The sequence below is a fragment of the Pleurodeles waltl genome, chromosome 9, assembly GCF_031143425.1.
Source record: "Pleurodeles waltl isolate 20211129_DDA chromosome 9, aPleWal1.hap1.20221129, whole genome shotgun sequence".
Lineage (NCBI taxonomy): Eukaryota > Metazoa > Chordata > Amphibia > Caudata > Salamandridae > Pleurodeles > Pleurodeles waltl.
In genome coordinates, this window is record NC_090448.1 from 613757820 (window position 1) to 613782871 (window position 25052).

General features: G+C 46.4%; 1 protein-coding gene across 1 annotated transcript in view; it reads left to right on the forward strand.

Moving 5' to 3' along the window:
* WDR62 (WD repeat domain 62) overlaps positions 1-25052 on the forward strand; it is a gene marked incomplete at its 5' end in the record, with an annotated part of 926258 nt that overhangs the window by 557242 nt on the left and 343964 nt on the right. The window lies entirely within an intron of this gene.

A 25052-nucleotide genomic window follows, 5' to 3' on the forward strand; every position in this document is an offset into this window, starting at 1 on the left:
TTGAACATGCTTTACCTTTAGGTTTACTTAAATGTGAATGATATACTAATGTGGGATTTAAATTACGATGACAAGTTTTATAGGGCACCCATATGCCCGGAGGCATCTTGGTGCGGCCTGTGATCCAAGCATAGAGGCCAAGTTAGTTGGAGTAAAGCCAGGTTTTTAAGGTCTTCCTAAAGCCCAGGAGGGCTGAGGCAGACTTAACAGAATTAGGGAGACAATTCCAATGTTGAGCAGTACAACTGCTTTTGCCTCCCCAGGAATGCTGCTTATTGGGGTTAAGGGAGGAAGGGACAACCAGATACTTGGCGGAGTTGGAGCGTAGAGATCTGACTGTGTATACCATTTAAGGCTTTTCTTTAGATAGTCTGGACCTGTGCCGTTTAGGGCTTTGAATGCTATACATAGTGCTTTAGAGATGATTTTTTTTTTTATGAGAAGACAGTGGAGATCATTTAAGGCCCGAGTTGCTGAGTGAAATTTGGGGACGTACAACAGCATTCTGGTAGCAGTGTTATGCATGATTTGCAGTTTATTCACAGAACTCTTTTGCAAGTTTAAATAGAGTTTGTCGCAATTGTCCAATCTTGAGAGAACTTAAGCTGTGCCCACAGTCTTTAGCGAGTTAAATAGAATAGGATGAGCAATCATTTTTATGGTCTTCAAGACATAAAAAGAGGAGATGACCACGTTGATCTGAGTTTGTAAGTAACTTTGTCATCCAAAGTGACACCCAGATTTTTTTCATTTTTTTTTTTTTTTTTTTTTTTTTGGAACAGAAAATCCCTTTCAGGCATGTCTAACACATGACATATATAGAAAGGTCTTCAAGTGGCTTATTGAACCCATTAAGTATGCGTGTGTCTGTGAGAGGAGTAGGGTTCGTTCAAAACAGTTATGTGGTCCACTGTGCGTGTGTATATATAAGGAAGACTTCATTCAGATGTAACAGCAGTAATTGACTTCCTATAGAATGATTCTTCACCAAGAAAACTCCTGGAACAAGTAGCCCAAGAGGCGGGTAGGGCTCCTTGAACAACACAGTTGTCCGTCTCCAACGAGCTCATGAGGGGACTGTAAAGAGCACAGCCTCCTAACATTAGTGATGGACAAAGATGATATATTGAGATCACTTTTGGCCTCTGAAAAATGTGGTGACCAGCAGATAACAAACTTGAGCCCCAAACGTCCAAATAATTGTGCTTTCTTTCAAAGGTCAGTCAATGAAATGCCATTACATTGGATAATAGTTACAGTTGTTATTTAGAGCACTTAGCCATTACCATTTATTGTTGTCAGCCTATCCGGCCATAACAATTTCACACTTACAAGTACCAACCCTACATACTACGTTAAAAATCACATAATAAAATACAAACATATCAATAAAAACTACACTTGACGTCGATACTTCGACATGCACCACCGCACAAGACCCAGATTACCCTAAATTATCATGTAGACGCTTCACGACTATGGCTGACAAATCGCTCCATAGTTTATTTACATAACGCACTAAACAATTCTATGGTGGCATGATGAAACTTGAAAATTAAATTACTTTGTCCTGGCACTAATCATTTGGGGCCATTCAGTACGATCCTCCAGTTTAATAACGTCCCAGAAACTATCCCTGTTTTACCTCGTCCTGCGTCAATTTCCCCAGGCTGATGACACCTATAGAACACCACAAGCAGTTATTCTTGTGCCAAAAACTGCAGGTGCATTGACGATCGTAACTTCCATGCCTCCAAGATGTATGTTGAAACCATCATCACAATGTTTTTCATCTGAACCCATACATAACACTTCAGCTTCTTTACACTTCCTGACTCATGTGACATAATAAAAGGGAGTGAGGATAATGTTTCTTGGCCGACTTGAAGGCAAGTGCAGCAATCTTCCCGGGGGAACAGGCTGCCATTTATTAGTCACCGAGGTCACCGGTAGCGTACCCATGCGAAATGTAAAATAAAGAGCTCTTTTTTCCTCCGGGTAGATACTGTTCATACAAACAGCTGGTTTGAGTTCTTGATTGAATAAAATGTAATGCTTAAATAAAGGACTAAGGTGGTCATTACAACATTGGCGGTAAAAGCCGCTTACCGCCATGCAGAAGACCACCAACACACCGCCGCGGCCGTGGAAATCCGCCACAGCTATTATGACCCACAACACGGAATCCGCCAATATTCAGACACCCACAAAAGTCCGCCACACCAAAGGTCAGTGATAAACTGGCGAAAACAAAACCTCCACCGTCACACCAACAGAAATACTCTCACACCATCACGACAAAAGAAACCACACAGCGGTCTTTCAACCGCGGTATTCCATTGGCGGTACACACCGCTGCGCTCAAAAGACACACACATATACAAAACACAGCCACATTGGACAAATCGAAATACACACACCTGATACACATACACACACCACTCCCACACACCCAATACAATATAAAACACACACCCATAAACCCCTACGACCACAATTACTGAGAGAAGGCCAGAGAGAGACACCACCATTCAACAATACTATCATCCACAGGCACACAACACCATCACCCACATAACTTCTACGCACCTCAAACTACACACCACTACATATCAGCACACTTATCACCCCACACATCACCTACACCACCCCATAGCACGGCAAAGACGCCCCAGGTTCTCGGAGGAGGAGCTCAGGGACATGGTGGAGGAAATAGTCCGGGTAAAGCCACAGCTATTCGGAGCACAGGTGCAGCACACCTCCATTGCAAGGAAGATGGAGCTATGGCGAAGAATAGTGGACAGGGTCAACGCAGTGGGACAGCACCCAAGAAATCGGGAGGACATCAGGAAGAGGTGGAACGACCTACGGGGGAAGATGCGTTCTGTGGTCTCAAGACACCACCTTGCGGTTCAGCGGACTGGCGGCTGACCCCCACCTCCTCCCCCACAACTAACAACATGGGAGGAGCAGGTCTTGGCGATCCTGCATCCTGAGGGCCTCGCAGGAGTAGGTGGAGGAATGGACACTGGTAAGTCAAATCTTAACTATTACATCCCCCATCCTACCTGCATGCCAGCACATACCCCCACCCTCACCCCATTACTCCAACTCCTCACAAATGTCCCAACATAACAAACCACACATCCTAACACCAAGCCCTGCATGCAACAACAAAGCATGGACACCCATCAATAAAGCATGGCCACTGCACATACCCATACAGCCCCCAAAACCATCATCCCACAAGGTCCCACACAGGAATGCAAGCACTGGGGTACACGGTCACCCACCCATTGCACATCATGCTACACACAGATGTAATAAACATCCTTTTATACCTCTCCAGGACCCCTACCCAACGTCACCGGACAGGAGGGTCCACACCATCAACAGAAGAGGCCCACAGTGACAGCAGCTCTGTCCAACTGGATCTAGATGAACAGCCCGGCCCATCGGGGACCTTGGGACAGTCGGTTCCCCTCACACTGGCACAGGCCACCACAGATCTTCACCCCTCTGGAAACACCAGCACAGCACCCACCCAGCGGGCCTATACCTCCGTCCCCAGGACACGTCAGTCAGCAGTGTGTCCACCACTACAGGGAACCCAGGCTAACCCACCACCCCAACAACAGGGACCTGGGGGCAGTGGTAATGGACACACGGTCCAGGGGACGGAGGCCCAGGAACACAGGGGAACTGGGAGGGCTGCTGGGCGACAGGGGGAGGACAGGCCCAGGGAACCCACTCTCCACGAGGCCCTCTCCTCCATCATGGGAGCCTACCACCACTCCCAGGCGACAATGGCAACGGTACTGGCCAAGTTTCAGGAGACCCAGCGCCTGCAGGAGGAACAGTATTTGGGCTTCAGGAAGAAACTCAGAGCCATCCATTCCACCCTGGGCACCATCGTAGGCGTGCTGAAGGAAGTACTCAACACCAGGAGGGACACTGTGGCACTACAAGGGGTCCCTGACAATAGCATGGACGATGAACTGCCCGCCACGTCCGCCGGCGCTAGTGGACAGAAGGCACCGCCACAGGACCACCACACCAGCACCCCACCCCCTGCAGAGGGAGAACCACCTCGCAAACGGTCCCTGAGATCCAGGACAAAGACAGAGAACGATGCCAAGACCCCCGCCAAGAAATGAGACCACCCTGAATGTCTTCCTTCTGTCCTACTTTGTCTCCCTGTCCATCCTTAAACTGCCCCAGCTCCACTTCCTATGCCCATTTGGGCAATGCACCTGTGAAACTAATAGACTGGACTCTGCCATGGACATTCCTGCGCCATCACCCCTCATTATTTTGCTACCCCCTCCAATATTGAGCACTAAAATAAACACCCTTAAAAGCACAAAACAGTCAGTCTGTGATTTCTAAATAGTGTATTAGCAATTACTGTGGCAAAAAGCTCTTTCATTTGTAATGTCATCATACCTATGTCACACAGCTGTAGTCCATGACGAATCAAAGCAGAAGTCACACTGTGGGACACACATCTGTGAAATCGTAAGGGAAAGTGACAACTCAGAAATGCATTCTTGGAGGGCATTCATTCTGGTCAGGCGGCCCTTCAGCGAGCTTTTCAGACTCTGGCCTCAGCACTGATGACAGCCATTGTCTCTGTCTCTAGCCTCCCCCCTCCAACTTCCTCCACCCAGACCCAATCCCCTGTACCCCAGCCTATCCCAAGCACACCTTTAGACCAGCATGCACACACATCAACACACAAGGGAAGCTCAGGCAGACATAAGCACCACACATCCCACAGGCACTCACGCAAGCATCACACACATGCAGACACACCAACATCCACTGCCTCCACTGTGTCCCCCTCCTCGTCTTCCTCCCTCCTCCCTCCCAGTCTCGTCTCCACTCACACCTGCATGCTCTACATCAACAGCCACTACTGCCATCACCAGCACACACACCACCACACCCCACTCATGTGCAGTCACCACCCCCACAATCATGCACATGCCCCCTGTGTCCTCTCCCAGTGTGTCTGTGACGCCCCTTCCCAAGGTACACAAACGCAGGCACGTACCCACCCAACAGCCATCCACCTCACGACAGCCTCCAGTGCATGCACCTTCACCCAAAGTCAGCAAACGAACACCTCCTACAACCACAACCTCTTCCTCCACTCCCAAACCCCCTCCAGCTACCCGTCCCAGTGTCTCCCAAAAACTTTTCCTGTCCAACCTTGACCTCTTTCCCACACCTCTCCCACCCCGTCCGTCTCCTAGGTCCCGAACTAGCACCTCAACCACAACATCTCCGGGACAAGTGGTTCCTGTAGTCACCGGAATCTGGAGTGCACCGGCCACCAGGGCAGCCAATGTGGCAAGGAGCCACAGCACAGACAGTCCCCCACCTGTGAAGCATCAAAGGTTGTCCAGTGCCCGGCGGGAGAGGGGGAAGACTCCAGCCACCAAAGCCTCTCTCAGGGGTCCCGGTGGGAGTGTGGAGTCAGCTGCGACACCTTCCAAGGTGGGGAAGGGACACAAGAAACCAGGAAAGTCTGGGAAGAGCAGCACAGCAGAGGAGACCGCCATCATCTCCGCTGCCCAGGAGGCCACAGCCATCATCCCCGCTGCCCAGAAGGCCACCACCATCATCCCCGCTGGGCCTGAGAGGACCGCCAGCACAAGCCCCGCTGGGCCTGAGAGGACTGCCAGCTCAAGCCCCGCTGGGCTAGAGAGGACTGCCAGCACAAGCCCCGCTGGGCTAGAGGGGACCGCCAGCACAAGCCCCGCTGGGCTAGAGAGGACCGCCAGCACAACCGCCAGCACAAGCCCCGCTGGGCCAGAGAGGACCGCCAGCACAAGCCCCGCTGGGCCAGAGAGGACCGCCAGCACAAGCCCCGCTGGGTCAGAAAGGACCGCCAGAGAGGACCGCCAGCACAAGCCCCGCTGGGCCAGAGAGGACCGCCAGCACAAGCCCCGCTGGGCCAGAGAGGACCGCTAGCACAAGCCCCGCTGGGACAGAGGAGACTGCCAGCAGCTGAGTCACTGCAAAGGAGCCCGCCGCTCCAAGCACCGCTGAACAGGGCACCGCTGAGCAGGGCACCGCCGCCTCAAGCACCGCTGAGCAGGGCACCGCTGGCCCATGAGCGCCAAGGGCACTGACACTACTGAGTCAGTCACGGGCAGGATGAAGCACTCTGGGCAGCAAGCCCCCTCCAGAACCAGTGGAGAGATACATCCACTACCTTTGTCCTTAGCAGGATGAAGCACTCTGGGCACCAAGCCCCCTCCAGAACCAGTGGAGACTGATATCCACTTGAGAGACTGTGGCTTTGCACGCCCCAGGATGGAACAGTGGGCAACCCACCCACTGTATAGACTTGAGAGACTGTGGCTTTGCACTCCCCAGGATTGAACAGTGGGCATATGGCCCTCTCGTGGATTTGGCATCGTGCACTCAACCGGCTGAGGTGCCCCCACTTTCCCTCCCCCTTGAGGTGCCTGTTTTCTTGCTCTCTGATGCCCCTGCACTGTTCTCTCCATCATGGTCGGGGATCTTGTGTGGGCCTCGCCCGTACCGTGTGGGCCCAGTGTTCCACAGACTTAATTGGAGCACTACCTGGACTACTATGCTTGGTGTATATTTTGTTTATGGTGTATATATATATTTTTGCCTACTTGATTTTTATATATTACAATGGTTCCACTAATTTCCTTTTGTCTTTGCATTCTTTCGGGGGGGTTGGGGGTGTGTGACTATCATGTATTAATATGTATTAGTGTGTGTGTTGTAGTGGGTGAGGGTGGGGGTGTTGCGTGTGTGTGTCCCTGTTTTTTCCCTCCCCTGTGTCGTAGGTGCAGTACTCACCGTGGTCTTCGCCGCTGGCGTTCGCACTCCTGGTAGAGGAGCAGGAAGACTATCGCAGGGAGAATTTGGAGTTCCGGCTCCATGGTGTCCTAGTTCCTCGTGGGGTGTGTAGAGGTGAGCCTTTTCCCTTCCAATTCCTGTTTCCGCCGTGTTTTTATCCGCGGTAAATCTGCCCCTGAAAAGGTGGCGGATTGGCCTGTTGTGATACTATGGGCGGTACTTTGTCTTCCGCCTGTCTGTTGGCGGTGACCGCCAAGCTGTTTGTACCGCCGTGGCGGTCGGAGTGTTAAAGTGGCTGTCTTTGTTGGCGGTTTCCGCCACGGTCGTAATTGCTATTTTTTCTGCCAGCCTGTTGATGGTTTTACTGCCGCTTTAACACCGACCGCCAGGGTTGTAATGACCACCATAGTGTCTCACAAATGTTCTGTCTCGTGTGATCCCAATATGCCTTTTTTACAGCAGGTAAACTAGGCTTTCTGAATTTTTTCTGGATGAAGCCAGAGTTCTTCTAAACCTATTTCAGCCAGGGTGGTTAAGATGTGTTTAAACCAAGGTAGTTTCAGATGATTTTGTAAATTCATGATGTCAATCATTACACCTTTATATGATTTAAGTTCCTCTTTTGTCCAAATGCAAATCCAGTATCTTATTGGAGCCAATGCAATATAGTCCTCAATTTTCCTCATTTTTAAGTCTATTCTTTTCGTGTTCATCGGTGTGCCGTTGCCTAGACAAAGTAATTGGCGTATAAATGTATTTTCAGTTACTTGTATTGGTGAAGTCTTTTTGAATCCCCAGATCTCTGCACTGTATAGTGCTGCAGCCCTTACTTTTGTTTTGTATGCAACCAGTGCAGAACTCACAGAGTGATTGCCTGTGTCTTTTGCACATCTGAGTACGGCTTCAGCTTGTTGGGCAAGGGAGATGTTACTTTTATAAACTTGCGGATTCCAAGTCAGTTTATCATCCAGCCAGCAGCCCAGGTAGTCATAGGTCGCCACTTGGTCCAGAGACTTTTTATTTACCTTAAAGGTCACTTGCATCTTCTGTTTTTGATTGAGAATCATGAACTTTGTTTTACCCTCATTAATAGCCATGTTCCTCAAGGCACAAAATGATTCAAAACTCTTCTGTTCTTGCCAATAGTAAAGCGTCATCTACAAAGAGCAAAATAGGTATGCTTTTGTCAGCTCATTTCTGCACATCCAAATTTTAATTCCTCAGATTTTGGCCTACTTCATTTATATAACAATTAAATAGAGTTGTGGCCAAGACACAACCTTGTTTGACACCTCGCTGGATTGGAATCTCTGCTGTATAGTCATTTCTGAAGCTGTATCTGACCCTGGCAGTATTTATTGTATGTAGTAAGATTTGACAGCCTTAAGATCTTTCCTGGGATTGCCATTTCCGACAGTAGCTGCCATAATATTTGGCGATTCACGCTGTCAAATGCTGTTTGAAGATCCACAAATACCAGGTATAGTGGGGAGTCCTTTAAGGAGACATATTTGGCACAAATCGTGTTCAGCTTGAAGAGTTGATCTGTTGTACTTTGACCCCTCCTAAAACCAGCTTGATGTAACAATAATAGATCTCCTTCCTCTAACCACTGGTCTAGGCGCGACTGAATCAGTTTGGTGAAACTTTTTCCAACACTGTCAAGCAATGAGATTGGCCTGTAATTACACACCATATCCAGAGGCCCCTTTTTGTGTATTGGAACAATTATTGATTTTCTCCCTGAAGTGGGAATTACCTTGAAATGCCAAACACTGTTAAGGATAATTATTTACGATAGAAGTCTGAGGGAATACCATCTGGGCCTGCAGCCTTGTCCAGCTTTTGGAGAAGGATAGCTTGTTTAACTTCTTTCTCACTGAATTCAAGCGCTAGCTCCATGGCGCACGGTACAGCATAGATTATTTGCATAGAGTTTACACAGGGAGGGTGGTGGAGAAGTGATTCGTCCTGTGTTTCGTGTTCTGACACAATGGGCCACTTTGTTGCTACCACATAAGTCTCTCGGAATGATAATGCCTTGCTTGATTTGTGGTTGCTGCCATCCGACCCTTAACTGAGGTTTTTTGAGTTATTGATACTGCCAGGTACTGTCTTATCCTCTTCTTGATACAGGGCAGTGAAGTGCTTTACCCAGAGTTGTGGGTTGATGTTCAGCCCTAGGTTTTTTGGAGGGCCTTCGCATCCCCACCTGATTATCTCCCAAAACTTTCCAACCGAGATTGCATGCTAGAGGTCATTCCAAAGCTTGTGTGGTAAAGTCTTCTTCTTATATTGCATTAATTTCTTGTATTGTTGCCTGCACCCAACTTGTTTTTTGCTAATTAGAGTTATTCAGATGCCGATTCTTTAATACTCGTGATAGTGTCTCTTTTTTAATTTTAAACACTCTCCATCAAACCAGCCCTCAGTCACTTTTGGGTCGATTTTAAAATGCCTAGTTCTTTCCTTTGATGTTTGTGATAGTAAATTATTAAAATTTTGCAAAAGGAGAGGGGCCTCCTTACCTGGTAGGTTGAGGAACATGGAGAGTGATGACAACCAGGTCTCCCTATTGTGCACCCATGAAAGGTTCAACCACATCTGTCCATACAATGTATTTCCTATTTGGTATCAGAGCTATTGTCAGGCTATTTCCTTTATATAGGGGAACAGATTTCCCAGAACTCATTTCTGGGTGGGCCATCTCCATTAGCAGCGGGTCGTGATCACTCTCTATCCTGTCCCCTAATTCCATGTCTATAATGTAGTGCCAGGCTTTGATGTTTATTGCCATATAGTCAATGATACTTAGCCTTTTTCCAACTCGAAAGGTGGATTTGAAAGCTCTATCTGAGTCTGTTCTTCTGTTTAGTATACGAATCCCTCCTTCTATTAGAGCTTCAAAAATAAATTCTCCTTTCTTGGAGTCTTGGCAACATTCAATAGGGGGGATAGGAATATTCCATGCATGACCTTCTCCTACTACTTGTTTGTCCCCGAGGATACAATGGGGTTTGGCGTTAAAATCACCACATATTAGTAGGAAGCTTTTACAGAACTGAGGGGGATGGCCGTTCATAAAACCAATCACAGGAATCCACAAGCCTCCAGATCTTTTATTTAAGATGTGTTCCTTGAGCAGCCGCACACCTGGCTTGACTTTAACCCAACTAATAAGTGGGAAGTACACATTCACTATTTCGAGTGACCACACCTCATATTTTACTACTAGCGCATGAATATCTTTGCTTAATACAACGTGGGTTGCTACAGAATTTTCCAGCAGTGAAGTTCTAACCCAGGTGGTCAAGCCTCCTGTTGGTCTTCCTTTTTTGTGTTTAGTTGCTGGTAGATGGAAAGTGGAAAACCCATCTACAACGATGGCATTGATAGACCAAGTTTCCTGGTAGCAGCTGATATCTTGTTGTTTAATAAATTCTACCCAGTCCTTATCCTCGATTTTGGCTTTTAGGCCTGCAATATTCCAGTTTAAGATTTTTAGTGGTGATCTAGTTCTGTCTTTTATGCTCGGGCAGTCCTTTTTTTGCTACAAGCTTCTGTATGACTGTTCGTCATATGTCTGTGGCAGTGAGGTGTTACCCATGATGTTTCTTGGGGAATTGACTAGCAAGCGGAACCTCATGTTGTTCAAGTTTTTTCGTTCGGGTAATTGTTGTTTGGGGCTAATCACTCCCTGCAATATCGAGCCAAAGTTGTCTTTTGACTCGTACCTGCTTGGCACATTTTGTGTTTGAGCTTTTTCAAGTAATATTGATGGGTACAGTTCCTTTTGCGGAATGACAGTGGTTATTCCCCAGGTCTTTATCAGACTGGACCATTTTAGGATCTGTTTTACTATCCCTGGCGAAGCCCAGACTGTTTCTGATGATTCCCCACTTTCTAACCCTTTTCTTTGTATGAATCGTACTGAGAGCAAATCTTTAGTCGTTACGTTCTGCAGGCCTGGCAAGGAGTTAACCAGGTATAAAATATTACACCTGTTTAGAATATCTTGGCTCCCTCTTGAGGAATACTCTGGGGGTAAACTTGATTGTATCTTCATGCTTTTTACTTCTTTCAGTATAGATCTCGATATGCTCGCAGCCTTCCTGTGACCAACTTCCTTCGAATCGATTTTCTGTTTTTTTCATTACTATTGGTTATAGCTACAGGTCCTGTGTTCCTGTATCCTTCATGTATTTGACTTTTTGAGGGCCAGAATTCAATTTTTACTTTATTTTCCCAGACAAGTGCTGGGTGTGGTGTTAACACACCACAGCTGGCTGCTGTAATTTTCTAGCCTGGCCTGAGAACCATGCTTTATTTTTGTCAGAGGTGCAGGAGCCGGAGCTATTGAATTGTCATTAGTTTCCACACGCATGGTTATTCTTGGACTTTGTTCTCTTTTTGCGGGCTCAGTACTCTTCGCCCTCCTGATTTCACTTTGACTATTTACTTGTGATATCCCCTCGATGGTGGTGTTTAACAATTGATGACAATTTCCATTATAATTCCCCACTACGTTTGGGTGATGTACTTGGGCTAGATGTTCTATTTTTGTATATACGGGATGCTTGTCTTTAAAAGAGCTTAACTTTAGTTTTGATCTCTCTGGGCTCCATCTGTATGTTCCATTAACTAAGAGATCACTTGCCTCGCTTAACTCTGGATTTACTGCTGAATCTGTTTCCGACCTCTTTTTGTTCCCTGTACCATGGCTGAGTGCTTGGCTTCCCCTAAGTCCAGTGGGTATGCGATTTATGTGAGAATGGTAGGTGCAGCTTTTGTCACACATTGTTTTTATTTGTGAAGTTGCTATCTTTATCCGTTACTTTTTCAGGGCTCTCTGTCTTGATATTTTGGTCTATATACTGCTGTTCAGCGGGCTGAACAACAATTTTTTTAATTTGCCCCGCTGGGCTTGACTGCCGCATCAGATTTTGTGCCTTTTTTACTGTAGCTTTTTTATTCCCTCTAGGTTTTTCCCACTTGCTTTTCCATTTCCCTATTTGTTGAAGCCTTTTGTTCTGAGCCCTCTTTCCTGCTATACTTTAAGCTTCAGTTCCTGGTGCAAAGCTTCCGTTCTTTCCCTCTATCTCATCTATGCAAATGTTCACGTCTAGGCAGCCTGCTTGACCTGGGCTTGGTGAGCCTACTCTGTCTGGCATTCCTGGGGTTCTTGACTCTATTTCTGTGGGCTCACGGTTGCACACATATGAGCTTTTGAGGCTATGTTTACAATCTTTAATTATATTATTAATTACCTTCGGGACTTCCAGTAGTTTTTCCAGCAGTGGTCCATAGACTTGCCTATCTGCCTTATCAGTAACAACCTGTTGCCGCAGATTTTCCCTTACGGCGCCCTCTACCAGGGCCATCCTATAGTCTATGGTTTTTATTGAGGCTGTAAATTGCTTGGACAGCTCAAGTTGATTATCAAGTTTAAGGGACTCTGGGCCATGATCATAGTTGCAATTGAATCCAATGATCTGCATAATAATTTTCATGATGCTAAGAATTGGTTGATCTAATGAAAAGTCATCTCTCTTTTCCCAATTTTGCCCATTTTGCTTATTAATTGTTTGGCCTTCCATGGTCTTGTCATCCTTGCCCCTGAGGCCTTTTATTAGATTGCCATCCAGGAAATGTAAGTCCTCCAATGTTAAACTGTCTAATTGGGGCTCTATGTTGCTGATTACAGAGTTATCAAGTGAGGAGAGCTCTAGACTAAATGAGCTAATATCATATCTGTGTAGTGTTGAATTGTCTTTTCCTACTTGGCTTCCAAAATAGGACTGCGGCACTGAGAGCTTACGGGGCTGCTTTGTTGATGGTTGTTCCGTTTCGGGCCCCTTTATGTTCTGATGTACTATTGACTCTACTTGGATGCTTTCTGCGGGGGTTGTTTGTGAGGAATTCCGGAGATTTTGTAATCCTAATTGGTTTCTTTAATAATTCCTATGTAATTCATGACTTGTTCTTTGCTCCCCTGAGAAATGATCCCATTCTTAAGGCTTGTTTATTTCCTCCTCACCGCCCTTTGAGGAGTTGTTCATTGGTTGGGATGATTACAGTGGAGATAGAAGTATATCCGGCTGCCAAGCCTCTGATTGCTTGAATTCAGCCCCCTTGAAGTAGCGTTGCCTTTTTCCCCAGTGTCTGTACTGTGGGATCACTAGTCATGGAACATTGCATCTGCAGCCAGTCAGTGCTTGAGTTAAGATAGTTATAGTAGTTGGTTATAGTGTTTGCTTTTGATTTAGCTTTCCTTGTCACCCTATTCTCAGCTAATTCCAAATGCATCAATGTGTTCTGTTGTTTCCTACTTGGGGGACTTACAGGGCCCCCCTCAGTTTCTCCTGAATTGGATATTGCACACCCAGTGTCGCAGGTCAAGCTCAGGCCATGCCCCCCACTGGGTCCCTTGTCCTCCGTGTCATCGGGGTCAGCACAGACTGGCAGCGAAGGTTCCAAATTGGACTCCCCACCCTTCTTCTCTACTGATTCGCTTTCATCACCGAGGATTCTGAATGGAAACCCCCCAGCTGCGGCCTCTACTTGTCTTACGAGTTTCCCTTGGGTTGGCTGTATGGTTCCGGGATCCTGATCTAGCCCGTGATCTTGCGCACGATCAGGCTCCTGCTTTGAACATTGGAATTTCGTTGGGCGGGCTAATGCCTCCTTAGCCCCCTTTGTTTTTCCCCTCGTTCCGAACATCTTGGGACTACGTAACTTCACCTTAATTCCTTGCAAGATCTTTGTAAGTTACTTTTTGTTGGGCTCTTGCTGTCTAGAACAATTTCAACAGTTTTATTTTTACTGAGATATACGGAGATTTAACTATTCCTTAGGCGTCATTAACGTATGTTCCAAATCGGGGATTGACCTGTCCTGGCCAGCGAAATTGCCAGCAACACCGCCGGTGGAAATGTGACAACGTGGCACGATCTGCCTCTATTTGCCGTGAGCCGCGAGCCACCTGGCACCAGCGTCTTCAGCGTTCGGCAGTCTTTGGCAGCTAGCGGTCTGAATCCGATTCAGAAGCAGAGGTGACTTAGCAATTTTAGAGGTATGAAGCTCTACGTTAAAACAAATTATCAGCATTTTACCCTTCTCATATTCGTCCTTTTTAACCACAGTTGGTCACCTTTATAAGCTCAAGAAACAGAGACTGTGTCTCTTGTACAGAAGAGGAATAATTTTGTTCCTATTCAGACTTTTGAGCCTAGCTAAGCCCTAAGAGGAGTCTACTTCACCCCCTTTACTCGGCCTTTGTCCCACCTTCCCTCCTGCTTTGCCTGCTAAGGCTGCAAGGCTGGTTTGGTCTGCCCTGCATCCGACAGACTGAAGGTTGTTGCTTGAGTAATGGGAGCCTTTAGCCATTCAGGGGCCCTGATGCCACCCGTTCTCCATAGCTAGCTGATTAACTGGGGCGTGACCCCCACACACTCGCAGTTAGTAGATCCACCTCCTTCTCAGACCGAACACTCCTTCAGACCAAAAGCGTTTGGCGAACACCTACGTATCCTTAGCTGGTGGTGAACTCGCTAGCACAGGCGGGTCGAGTGCTGAGGAGCACGAGTAAGCCCTTCAGTTCGGTGTGCCAGCCAACAAACTAACAGGGGGAGCCGAGCAAAGCTTCTGGCTTGGCTCTAATGGCATGTGCCATCCCTGACAATGTTTCCAATAAATCACGCAATAAACCCCATGCAAGATGTGATAAAGCCTCTTCAAAATTCTCAAAAGTGTATTTGTTTAACACGTGGAAGCTTTGACTTTAATACATTAAATTATATCATTATATCACTGCATTGAGAGGTGTTTATTTAAAGTGATACTCTTTAATCGTGATACTCTTTAATCGTGAATTTATAACTCTCCCCATCCCCACCTTGGTGACACTGCCATTAGTGAGCTAAGAGTAGGGTGACCACCCGTCTGTAAATTTCACGGACTGCCCGTAATTTCGCCATGCCGTCCGTTGTCCGTGATGAAAGGCTTAACGGACGGCATTTGTCCGTAATTTTAGCCTTTCACCTAAAAGACAACGGAGGCAGGGCGAAATTACGGGCAGGTTAGTTTCCGAAGCTGAACTGAAAGGCAAGGGGTCTCCTGTGCTCTGAGGGAGGGAGGGAGGGAGGGGCCGACAGATAAGGCCTTCTTGCCAGGGGGTCTCCTTCCCTAAAGAGATGCAAATGTGGGCAATCTGCAAATGCAAAGGGGCTTGAAAACCTGCACTGAATTTCACCAAAGGAGTCACTGGAAGCTTTCTGAAGGCAAAGGCATTTTCTTTTGGAGAGGTGCCTTAAGGGTGTTCCAAGGTGAGCTGTGGAGTGTTATGAAGAATGTTAGTACTATGTATAAACTGCATATTATTCAAATCTGTATTTGAGAAGCACTTATAAAATTTAACCGAAATGTATTTGCGCATTTTGTAGCAACCTATATCATGATGTAATTGTATTTATATAGTGCTTACTACCCCTGACAAGGCATCAAATGCATGTTTAAAATAAGGACTTTCACATTCACAGTTCTTTCAGGGACATCGGAACCTTATAATACTAACAAACATTGGCAAAGCCAATAGGCATAGCAGTGTGGGGTGGAATAAAGTGGCATTGGAGCAGTGGCGTAGTGGTGCAGAGTACAGTGCAGTGGGGTACAGTGCAGTTGCTAAGAGTGCATTGGCGTAGAGTGCAGTGAGTGGCGTGCCATGGTGTGGCGTGGGACAGAGTAGAGTGACAGAGTGCAGTGGAGTAGAGTGGCATACAATAGTGTGGCAGAGAGTGCAGTAGTGTAGTGTAGAGTAGAGCAGTGGCATAGAGTGCAGAGTAGACTCGTGTGGCAGAGAGTGCAGTGGCGTAGTGTAGAGTGGTGCAGTGCAGAGTAGAGTATAGTACTGTAGAGTGGAGTGGCATAGAGTGGAGTGATGCAGAGTGCAGTGGCATAGAGTGCAGTGGCGTAGAATGCAGAAGTACAGAGTAGATTGGTGTACAGTACAGTGGCAGAGAGTGCAATGTTCCAGAGTAGAGTGTCAGTGCTGTGATGTAGAGAGGCACAGAGAGCAGTGGCGTAGAGCACAGTGGTGCAGAGTAGAGGGCAGTGGCATACAGTGCAGTTGTTTAGAGTGCATTGGCGCAGAGTGCAGTGGCATAGAGTGGCATGGGGTAGAGTAGCATAGAGTGCTGTGGAGTAGAGTGGCATACAATAGACTGACAGAGTGCAGTAATGCAGAGTGGTGCTGTGTCAGAGTGCAGAGTAGACTCGCGGCGTAGAGTGGTGCAGAGTGGAGTATTGTATAGTGGTGCCGTGCAGAGTAGTGTATAGTGCCTAGAGTGCAGTGATGAACAGTGCAGTGGCATAGCGTGCAGTGGCACAGAATGTAAAAGTACAGAGTAGAGTGGTGTAGAGTGCAGTGTTGTAGAGTGTCAGTGCAGTGGTGTAGAGTGGTACAAAGAACAGTGGCATATAGCACAGTGGTGCAGAGTGAAGGGCAGTGGCATACAGTGCTGTTGTTTAGAGTGCACTGGTGTAGCGTGCAGTGGCATAGAGTGGCATGGGGCAGAGCAGAGTGGCATAGAATTGACTGGTGCAGAATGTAGAAGTACAGAGTAGAGTGGTGTAGAATATAGTGGCGGCCAGTGCAGTGTTGTGTGTAGAGTGTCAGCGTGCAGTGGTGTAGAGTGCATTGAACTAGAGAACAGTGGTCAGAGTGGCATAGAGTGCAACAGCGTAGAATAGATTGTTTCAGAGTAGAGTGCAGTTGTATAGAGTAGAGAGGTGCAGGGTAGAGTGGAGTTGCATAGAGTGGCATGGAGTGTGATGGCTTAGAGTAAAGTGGTGTAGAGTGCCGTGGCATAGGGTGCAGAGTAGATTAGAGTGGTGTACAGTGTATTGATGTAGAGTGCAGGGGCATAGAGTTGAGTGTTATAGAGTAAAGTGCACTAGCATAGAGTGTATTAACATAGAGTGCAGTGTTGCAGAGTGGCATAGAGTGGAGTTGTGTGGCCCAAACTGGAGTGGTATAGCATGCAGTGGTGCAGAGAGGTTTGAAGTGCATTGGCATAGAGTAGAGTGGTACAGAGTAGAGTAGAGAGACATAGTGTAAAGTAGCTTAGAGTGCAGTGGCATAATGTGAAGCGGTTCAAAATGGAGAAGAGTGCAGTGGCGTAAAGTGGAGTGATAAAGAGTAGGGTGCAGCGGAGCGGAGTGGAGTATGCGTGGTGTGGTAACACACTGCCATTACAGACAACACATTTTTTTATTGAAATTACCATTACTTTGCACAGATATACCGTTTTTTAAATCAAACTATACTGTGCACTGATGTTGATGTGTGGAAATTGCATCATCTAATGCAATGATTTGTTTTAATTGTATAAAGGTATTTGTTTCCAGCACAGTTCAGAATTAACAAAAATGTGCTTCATTTGATCTCCTGATTCTGATATATTGTGAAGTTTATTTAAATGTTTTCATGTGATAGAAAAAAAACTCTTTCTGAACCCCAGTATCCAGCAAGATTGTTGCATAAATCCTCCCCCTTTGAAGTCAGAGAAAGAAAAGTAAACACTAAGTTCCCACTGAAGACAGAGCCCGACATTTGACTTTGTGCTTTGAATGCACAGCAAATCTAGCCCCTGCTCACCCTTTACAAGCACAAACAGCGGATCATTGCACCAGAAGAGTTTGACAAGGTGGATGAGTGATGCTTGTTCAACCACTTGAAAGTGCCCCTTCTGTTTCTCTCCTGTGTGCAGAGACAACTCCCCTGGTACCCAATACCTTCCAATAGTCTTGGTGGACACATCTTGTCTGATTTTAAGAATCGTCCCACCTTTTTCTTCTCTTCCTTATTAATCCACTTCTTAGCAACAACCCTTTGAATCACTTGCTGTGGATCTCCCAATTGATTTAAATTTCATCCTCCTCTTTTATTAGCTTTGATTGATAGTCCGAGCTCCCATTTCTGAGATAAATGTAGAGTCCCAGACATACACTCTAGTGCTGTGAGACTACAAACAAGTTGTGGGTACCTCACATCCTGATATTAGGTGCGAGACTGTCGCCCACACCATCTGCCCTGCCTCTTTTAAGTTTTTTTAGGTTTAACGTCCATGGGCAGTTGGGGTAAGCCAGATGTTTTTTTAAACTAGCATAAGGTTAATTACCTTAATGGTTCCCAAACTGTTTGCTAGGGGTTTTAAACTGTTCAGAACCATAATCAAAATGTTGCTGTTCAAGAAAGATTGGGTAGCTTTGGGTAGGGGGTGAGGGCCTTGCCACAGTACTGAAGGGCATTCATTTACAACTGAACAAGGACGTAATGTGACAGCTGAATGTGGCATACCAGGAGGCAATCCCCAAAAGACCACAGTGAATAAATAGTGCTATGTTAAAAAAGAGTAAATAAATGCACTGACAACATAGTGAGGCATGGCCGCTCTTGGGTGTGTCTGTAAAACTGATGTTTGTTCTTGAATTTTTGTCCTGAATTTTGACCCTTTGTCCTGAATTTTGACTTTTTGTCCTGAATTATTTACAATCCTGTCCAGAATTTGCCTCAATGCCAGGTGGTCACCCTAGCTAAGAGTCTAGTCATTTGTCATGTGCATCCTATATGTGGCCCAGTTCTTACAGATATAGTAATATTATAGCTTATTAAATTACACACAGTACTGATTGTACAGCTCGTGTTCTGAACTCGCGTGTTTGAAGGCGTTTGCATGAATGGTCATGAAGGAAAGGGAGGCTCGGGGAAATACAATATCTGCTTAAGATAACCAAATTTCGTTATGTGAGGAAGCTGGGAATATTCTTATGGTTTCTGACTTCACTGCTTACAAACCAGACACTAAATGGGCGGTTGTTGCTCCAATCAATGCATTGCTTTTAACCCTTTGTGCAAGAGGTTAGAGCGAGAGATGAAGGCAGAGAAGCCTCAGGAAAGCTCGTCTGATTCGGGGCTTGAGATTCCAGGAGATCCTCGAGCTGAACCATAGCGCGGAATCTGACTCGAACGTCCCATGGCTCACTCGCCTATACAAGTCCCTGCAACTTATTCAGTGGTTAATAATGGCGAATTGTCCCAGACTCCACGAATTATCCTCTTGTGCTCACTTCCTTTGATAGTATCACCAAACCATTCTACTAAAGAGGCATGTGATGTTCCCCACCAGCAATAAGCCTGCACAATGCAAAAAAACGACACACATCTTCAGCAAATGTAGATTGGCACCTTCACTAAGCAGGATACATGTTGGGTGCATCAATCTCAAACCCCAAAGGTTGTTGCAACAAAGGCTACAGATGCAGGCACTGTCTCCAACACAGTAAGTCCAGGCTACCCAGGCAGCACTGGAATGCAAGATAGGAGAGGAAAGGGTAGGTATTTCTGTCCTTTGGCAAGGCCTACAACCTTGGGGGATCGGGTAACAGAGACCAAAAGTCGACTCTAAACAGCATAGCATATAATTCACACGCTCCTGAGTTTGTGAGATGTCTCTGGGAATCCGCCAGTCCACTAAGAGAAAATGTTGAAGCCTGGAGAGTAAATAATGCCATAATAACCACCTAACTCTGAGGTAGGGAGGCCCACGCCCCGAACAATGTATACACATCTGGCTCCAGTCCAGAAGGTAGCCCAGATGGCAGGGTTAGTTGAAAACATAACTTTGATGGGGCATTGTTCGCAGTATTGTTGAACTTGTAGTCTTAGCATAACATGTGTTTCTATTTTTATCCGTCATGGGGTGGGAGCCCTGTTCGAGTGACAAGAGCTTCTAGAGAAGAAATAAAGGGAGGGGGCGTTAATGGAAAGGTTTATGTTTTACTTGGCACAGTTTTCTTGGCAGGCTAAGGCCATGCTGTCCCAAGAACCAGACTAATGACGAATGTTGAATATGACAAACTCCGGACTGAGTACCATGCCATGGAACGTGAATGGCCCTAATAAAGGGATCCGAAGAGGCAGTCCCCCAATTTGTTGAATGTTGTTCTTCAGAAGTGTTACTCCTACAAGACACTCACCTACTGGACTTTAAGTGCAGCATTTTCTGCAAAGTAGGAGTACACTATGATCTCGAACCCAGGCTTCACTAGGGTTTCTAAAGACGGGGCGGTTTTGCTCCACAAGTTCTTCCCACGTTTGAGTCCAGCCCATCGCATTTTGCAGATGTTCACATTTTCAGCATGTGCATTGCTGAATGGGCACAAAAATTCCTTTCTTTTGCCTTTTGCTTCTGCAAGCATCAAGTTCATGGGACAGCGGCAGTAGCACTACTGAAAGTGTCGCACTTTTTGTATCAAGCAGTTTGAATACTGCATCCAAACTCCAGCATTTATCCCGCGAACTTGAGAGTTCACTAGCACAAGTATGTAAACTTTTTTGTGTAAGTTTCTACCGCACTCAAAGTGTATCCCATCAATGCACTAAAAGGGACATTGATCTTCTTTTCAAGAAATTAGAAACAGCCCTTTAAAATGAAATCTTAATCAACAGGACAACATGCAATCCATAATGTATATGCCCTAGAAAGGGCACAAAACACCAAGTCCCTCAGGATGTGACTCGTTCTAAAAGCAGAACATTTCAAATTATGCTTGAGATGACTGGGCTGCATAGTGGTGCATAGTTTAAACTAGGTACAACTCTCAAACCCTGTGGGTCTTGATGGGCCCTGCTCTGAGCAAAAGCAACCTAGACTGTAATGAAAAAGCTCTTCGCTTTAGGAAGCATTTTCAGGCCTTATGTTCACTATGAATTGGCTCAAGACCTCACTATTATTAGTCTAAGCAAATAACAGAGAGTAAGTGCTGTGTACTCGCCAAAGTCGACATGATGTGCCTTAAATGAAACTATATACACCAGTTTAAGTGTCAGCTCAAATTTGAAGGCATTCTCATTGTACACACAGGTTCACGCAACAGAATGTTTGCATATTTGTAGTTCTGAGGTGGAAAGAAATTTACTCGGACATCTTGCATTATAGGCACTACCAGGATACTGCATATTTGTAGTTCTGAGGTGGAAAGAAATTTACTCGGACATCTTGCATTATAGGCACTACCAGGATACAACCCGTTGTTCTGCCCTTAGCTGCATTGTGCCCCATGGAAATAGGCTACAACGGAACCAGATTGTAAACTGTGCTGCTGTGCTTTCATTAGGAAAATATGGAGGGTGAAGTTCACTTTTCTCTCGGAGATAGCTTCCTTGTTGTCGGGATTTAACTTCTGTGTGGTACTCCAACAGTGGTCAATCAGTTGTAAATTAAGACATAAGACTTGAATGTCTTCCGCCATAGTAGTTCATGCTTTGCCATATTATGGTCTCCCGTGGATGCCTAATATCTACATTTGACAACAGTGGTGATAATGGAAATCTTTGGATTTCCTTTTCTCAGCGGTGTTCTCAAATGCTGTGTAACCTTGCAAGCATCACTGTTGTTGCAGTGACATGTTGTATGACTATGTACCCTCGATGCAGTCAAATGTCACCCTGCTATAGGCCGACGATGACTGCTGATTCTAGATACCTCAGCTTGCAACCCTGCACAACCGGCAGCATTGCTTTGCAGGAGAGCAGGAGGGAGGGAGCCTTCTGAAACACCCATGGTTATACACAATGGTGTACCACAGCAGTGTATCCCTGTTTTCAATCCTCAGTACTTTGGAATCTGTGATGTACTGCATAATGGTGTACAGCTTCAGTGGCTTTTGGCAGTGCGGTATGGAAAATGATGCAACCGTCAGTGCTGTACTAATTTCACGCCGCTGCAGGATGATGGTGTCTGCAGCTGCTACATGTCGCAGTCTGTCATTCTGCACTATTGGAAGTGCCGCGCCATGGTGATGCAGGAAGAAGAGGGCGGGATAAAACACTTATCATTATGCATCAGCTAGGGCATCACTGCTCCTTTAGCATCACTGCTTAAGAAGTGGTGACATGTTGCATGACATTGTATAGTCCAAGTGGCTCTCAAGAGTACATTACACGCATGTTGCAACCCTCAATGCCACACATGTCACCGAGTGCAGGTTGGTGATGTCTACTGCTTCCAGGTGTTGTGGCCTACGACCTTGCAGTGCTGGTACTGCTGCATCACAGGAGAGCAGTAGTATGGGGCATGTTGAATCATCCATGGGTGCACACAATCATACATCACAGCATTACTCTTCCCTTAGCCACAGTTCTCTGGAAGTGGTGAAGTTCTACTGCTGGTGTCTACAGCCATCGCCAGATCCTGTGACATATCACTCTGAACTATTAGTCTTACAGTCGAGGAGAAGGGCATGCTAAAACACCAACAGCTGTATGCCTATCATGATAATGTAAAATAATCCCTCATTAATTGCATCCATGTTTTAGATGGATTGACACACCAAGCAACCACTAGCGTGACACGAGAGATGTATACTCCTCCGGACTTATCCAACATGTGATTGCCAAAATATTAAACACACAAAAGGTGATGAGAGGAGTGCTTTCAATAAGTCTAACCACTAGCAGTCCCTCGTGTAGCATTCCAACCCATCTCTCTTATGCCTACCATCCACCTCAGTTTGGACCCAACTATATGGAAATAAGTCTTGACCCTGCTCCAATAGGAACAGTCCAGTTCACACAGCAAGGCCACTCTTCTGTGAACTGGAACACAAGCAACCAAAGCCCAGTTTTGACATGATTGTGGCTCTTCAGTTTGTTATAGGTTGGTTCAAGTGGCCTGAGCGATTGCCAGTGGATGAGATTAATTGAAGTATTCCATCCATCACCTTGTTGTTGTTGCAGTTGTAGCCCTTAGTGCTAAGGGTGTAGCCAAACATGAGTGCCGTGCTCACTGTCCCATAGGACTGTAGCTACACCCTACTGATGAGCCCTCAGTAGAGCGAAACCAGGCTCAGGTTTCTTGTTCTACCTTCTGGAGTGGACCTTATCGTGCAGTTATGGACAGATTGTTTTGATGAGGAGCAGAGACGGTACTGAATTGGGTAGAATTTTCTGTTTTGACCTTAAGTGTAGAGTGACATGATGTTTGTAGGAAGCTGGCTCTCTATATAGTGCACTAAATGTACACTGTGCAGAGAGTCCAGTGGATCCCGACTTGGTATTGCAGAGGCAAAAGTAGATTGGACTAATGCTCTATTTTGTGGTAGTGTGGGCGAGCAGTTAGGCCTTTCAGAGGATAGAGCTAAGCTTTTGTTATACTCACAGAGGCAATAAATGAGACACACTCAAAGAATATATTCGAGACCTTTTAGAAAAATAACAATACTTTCTATATATGTTTCAAGCCCAAGAACTTCGTAACCAGGTAAGTATACTTTTAAGCATAAATACTTCGCAGTTTCAGAAATCAATTTTCAGAGTTCTCTGAATGTTATCCTATAGAGGAAAAACAATGCTAAGCAAACATAGGGTTAACAAAGACTTACAAAGCCAATCTCTGGGAGCAAAGGTAAGAACTGGGCACTAATCAGAACCACACAAACAGGTCGCACCGGATGGCACTGGGGCAGCCGGGTGCAGAGGTGCAGTAAGGTGTTGGGTGCCCAAATAGTTCTCTATGGAAGTTGAACCTCATGACAAATAGGTTGCAGGCTGTGGCTAGGAAGCCAGTCAGGGACAACAAGCAGGTACGTAGTAGACTTAGGGTGCTCAGGAAAGTGGGCACACCTTTGGTCCTCTTCTCCTGTGCCCAGGGGCGAAGGTTGCAAGGGTGTCTTTAGGCGTTGGGTTTTCTTGTCCGGGAGCACTCATTTTCAGGGGGTCCAGCGTGTTCAGACTGGAGGCATCATCGGGGAGTCAGGTAGGGTTGGACTCAAGCTCTTAGGAGCCAGGGAACGTCATTGGCACAGGTGACCTACCTCAACTGAGGTCAGGGGTACAGTGGTTGTTGGAGATGTTGGATTTCTTCTCTTCGAAAGCCTGTGGGAGTGGGGGTCTGCGTGCACAGGCTGCAGGTGTCTCGGGAGAGTCCAAGATGGGTGATAACACACTAGACTCTGCCTCCGGGCAGCTCAGGATCTGTGTTGGCACCAGCGGTTGGCTTCATCTCAAGTCAAGGACATAGGGTGCAGTGGTTACTTCTGGTCTCGGGTTTCTGGGGTTCCAGCAGCTGGAGTTCCTTGTTAAAGTGCAAGTCTGTTCCCTACAGGAGACTGGAGTTTTTATTGAAGGCTTGATGAGTTGGCTTCTTGTGCAGGATCCTTTGAGGTCACCAGGCAGTCTGGCGTGGTCAGCTGCTGCTTTTTTTCCTCGTCTGTGGGTTCAACTCTTCTTTGTCCGGTTCTTGTTAGGTTGTCGAAATCTGAGTTCTAAGGCTCAGGGGTGCCACCTTAATACTCTATTCAGGGGTGTTACAGGTGGCAGCCATTGTGCTGACCACCTTTAGGGTGACTACACCTTTCTTATGGCCACTTCTGCTGGGAAGTGAACATAACCCTAACCCTAGGGCCTAATTCCTTCGAAGCAAGATGGAGGAATCTGAAAATTTGTGTCCATTTCAGCAAGTCTACCTTAGGGGTGGGACTGGCATGAATTGGGCACTCCTCCTAATATAACTAATGTTCCTGCCTGTGTTGCTGCCAAAAGTGGCATCATGACAGGGGGGTTGGTCATCTTCATCATCTTTAGATACCTGGGTCGCATTACAAAGGCGGCTAGGCCTTTGAAGCTCCCCGCCCTGGAATGTCCATTCTGCCTGGGTGAGGTGAAAACACCCTCACCCAGTGCGGCAGTCGTCTGTGACCCACAAGAGCGCTGGCTTTCACCTTGGGGGCTAGAAATGCATCTGATGGCTGAAGTGGTCATGACAAGTCAGTCAACCCACTAGTAGCTGTCAGGTTTTCAGGGGGCACCCCTATGGTGTCCTCTGGGTGCAGTTATTAATAAATCCCTCACTGGCATCAGTGAGGGTTTATAAATCTGAGATGTTTGATACCAAACATCCTTATATTCAGAGACGCCATCATGTAGCTGGGAAACTCGTTGTGACCAGTGCCTAGTACATTGACACAGATATAGCAGGGGCATATCTGCCTTTGCAGATATGCCCTCATATGTTATATAATGCACTCTATTTTAGGACTGTAAGACCTGCTAGAGAGGTGGCTTGCATATATTGCATGCAGTGTTCAGGGGGACATGGCACACAGGCTGTGTGCCATATCGTGTTTTCACTTTTGTCTGCACCAAGACA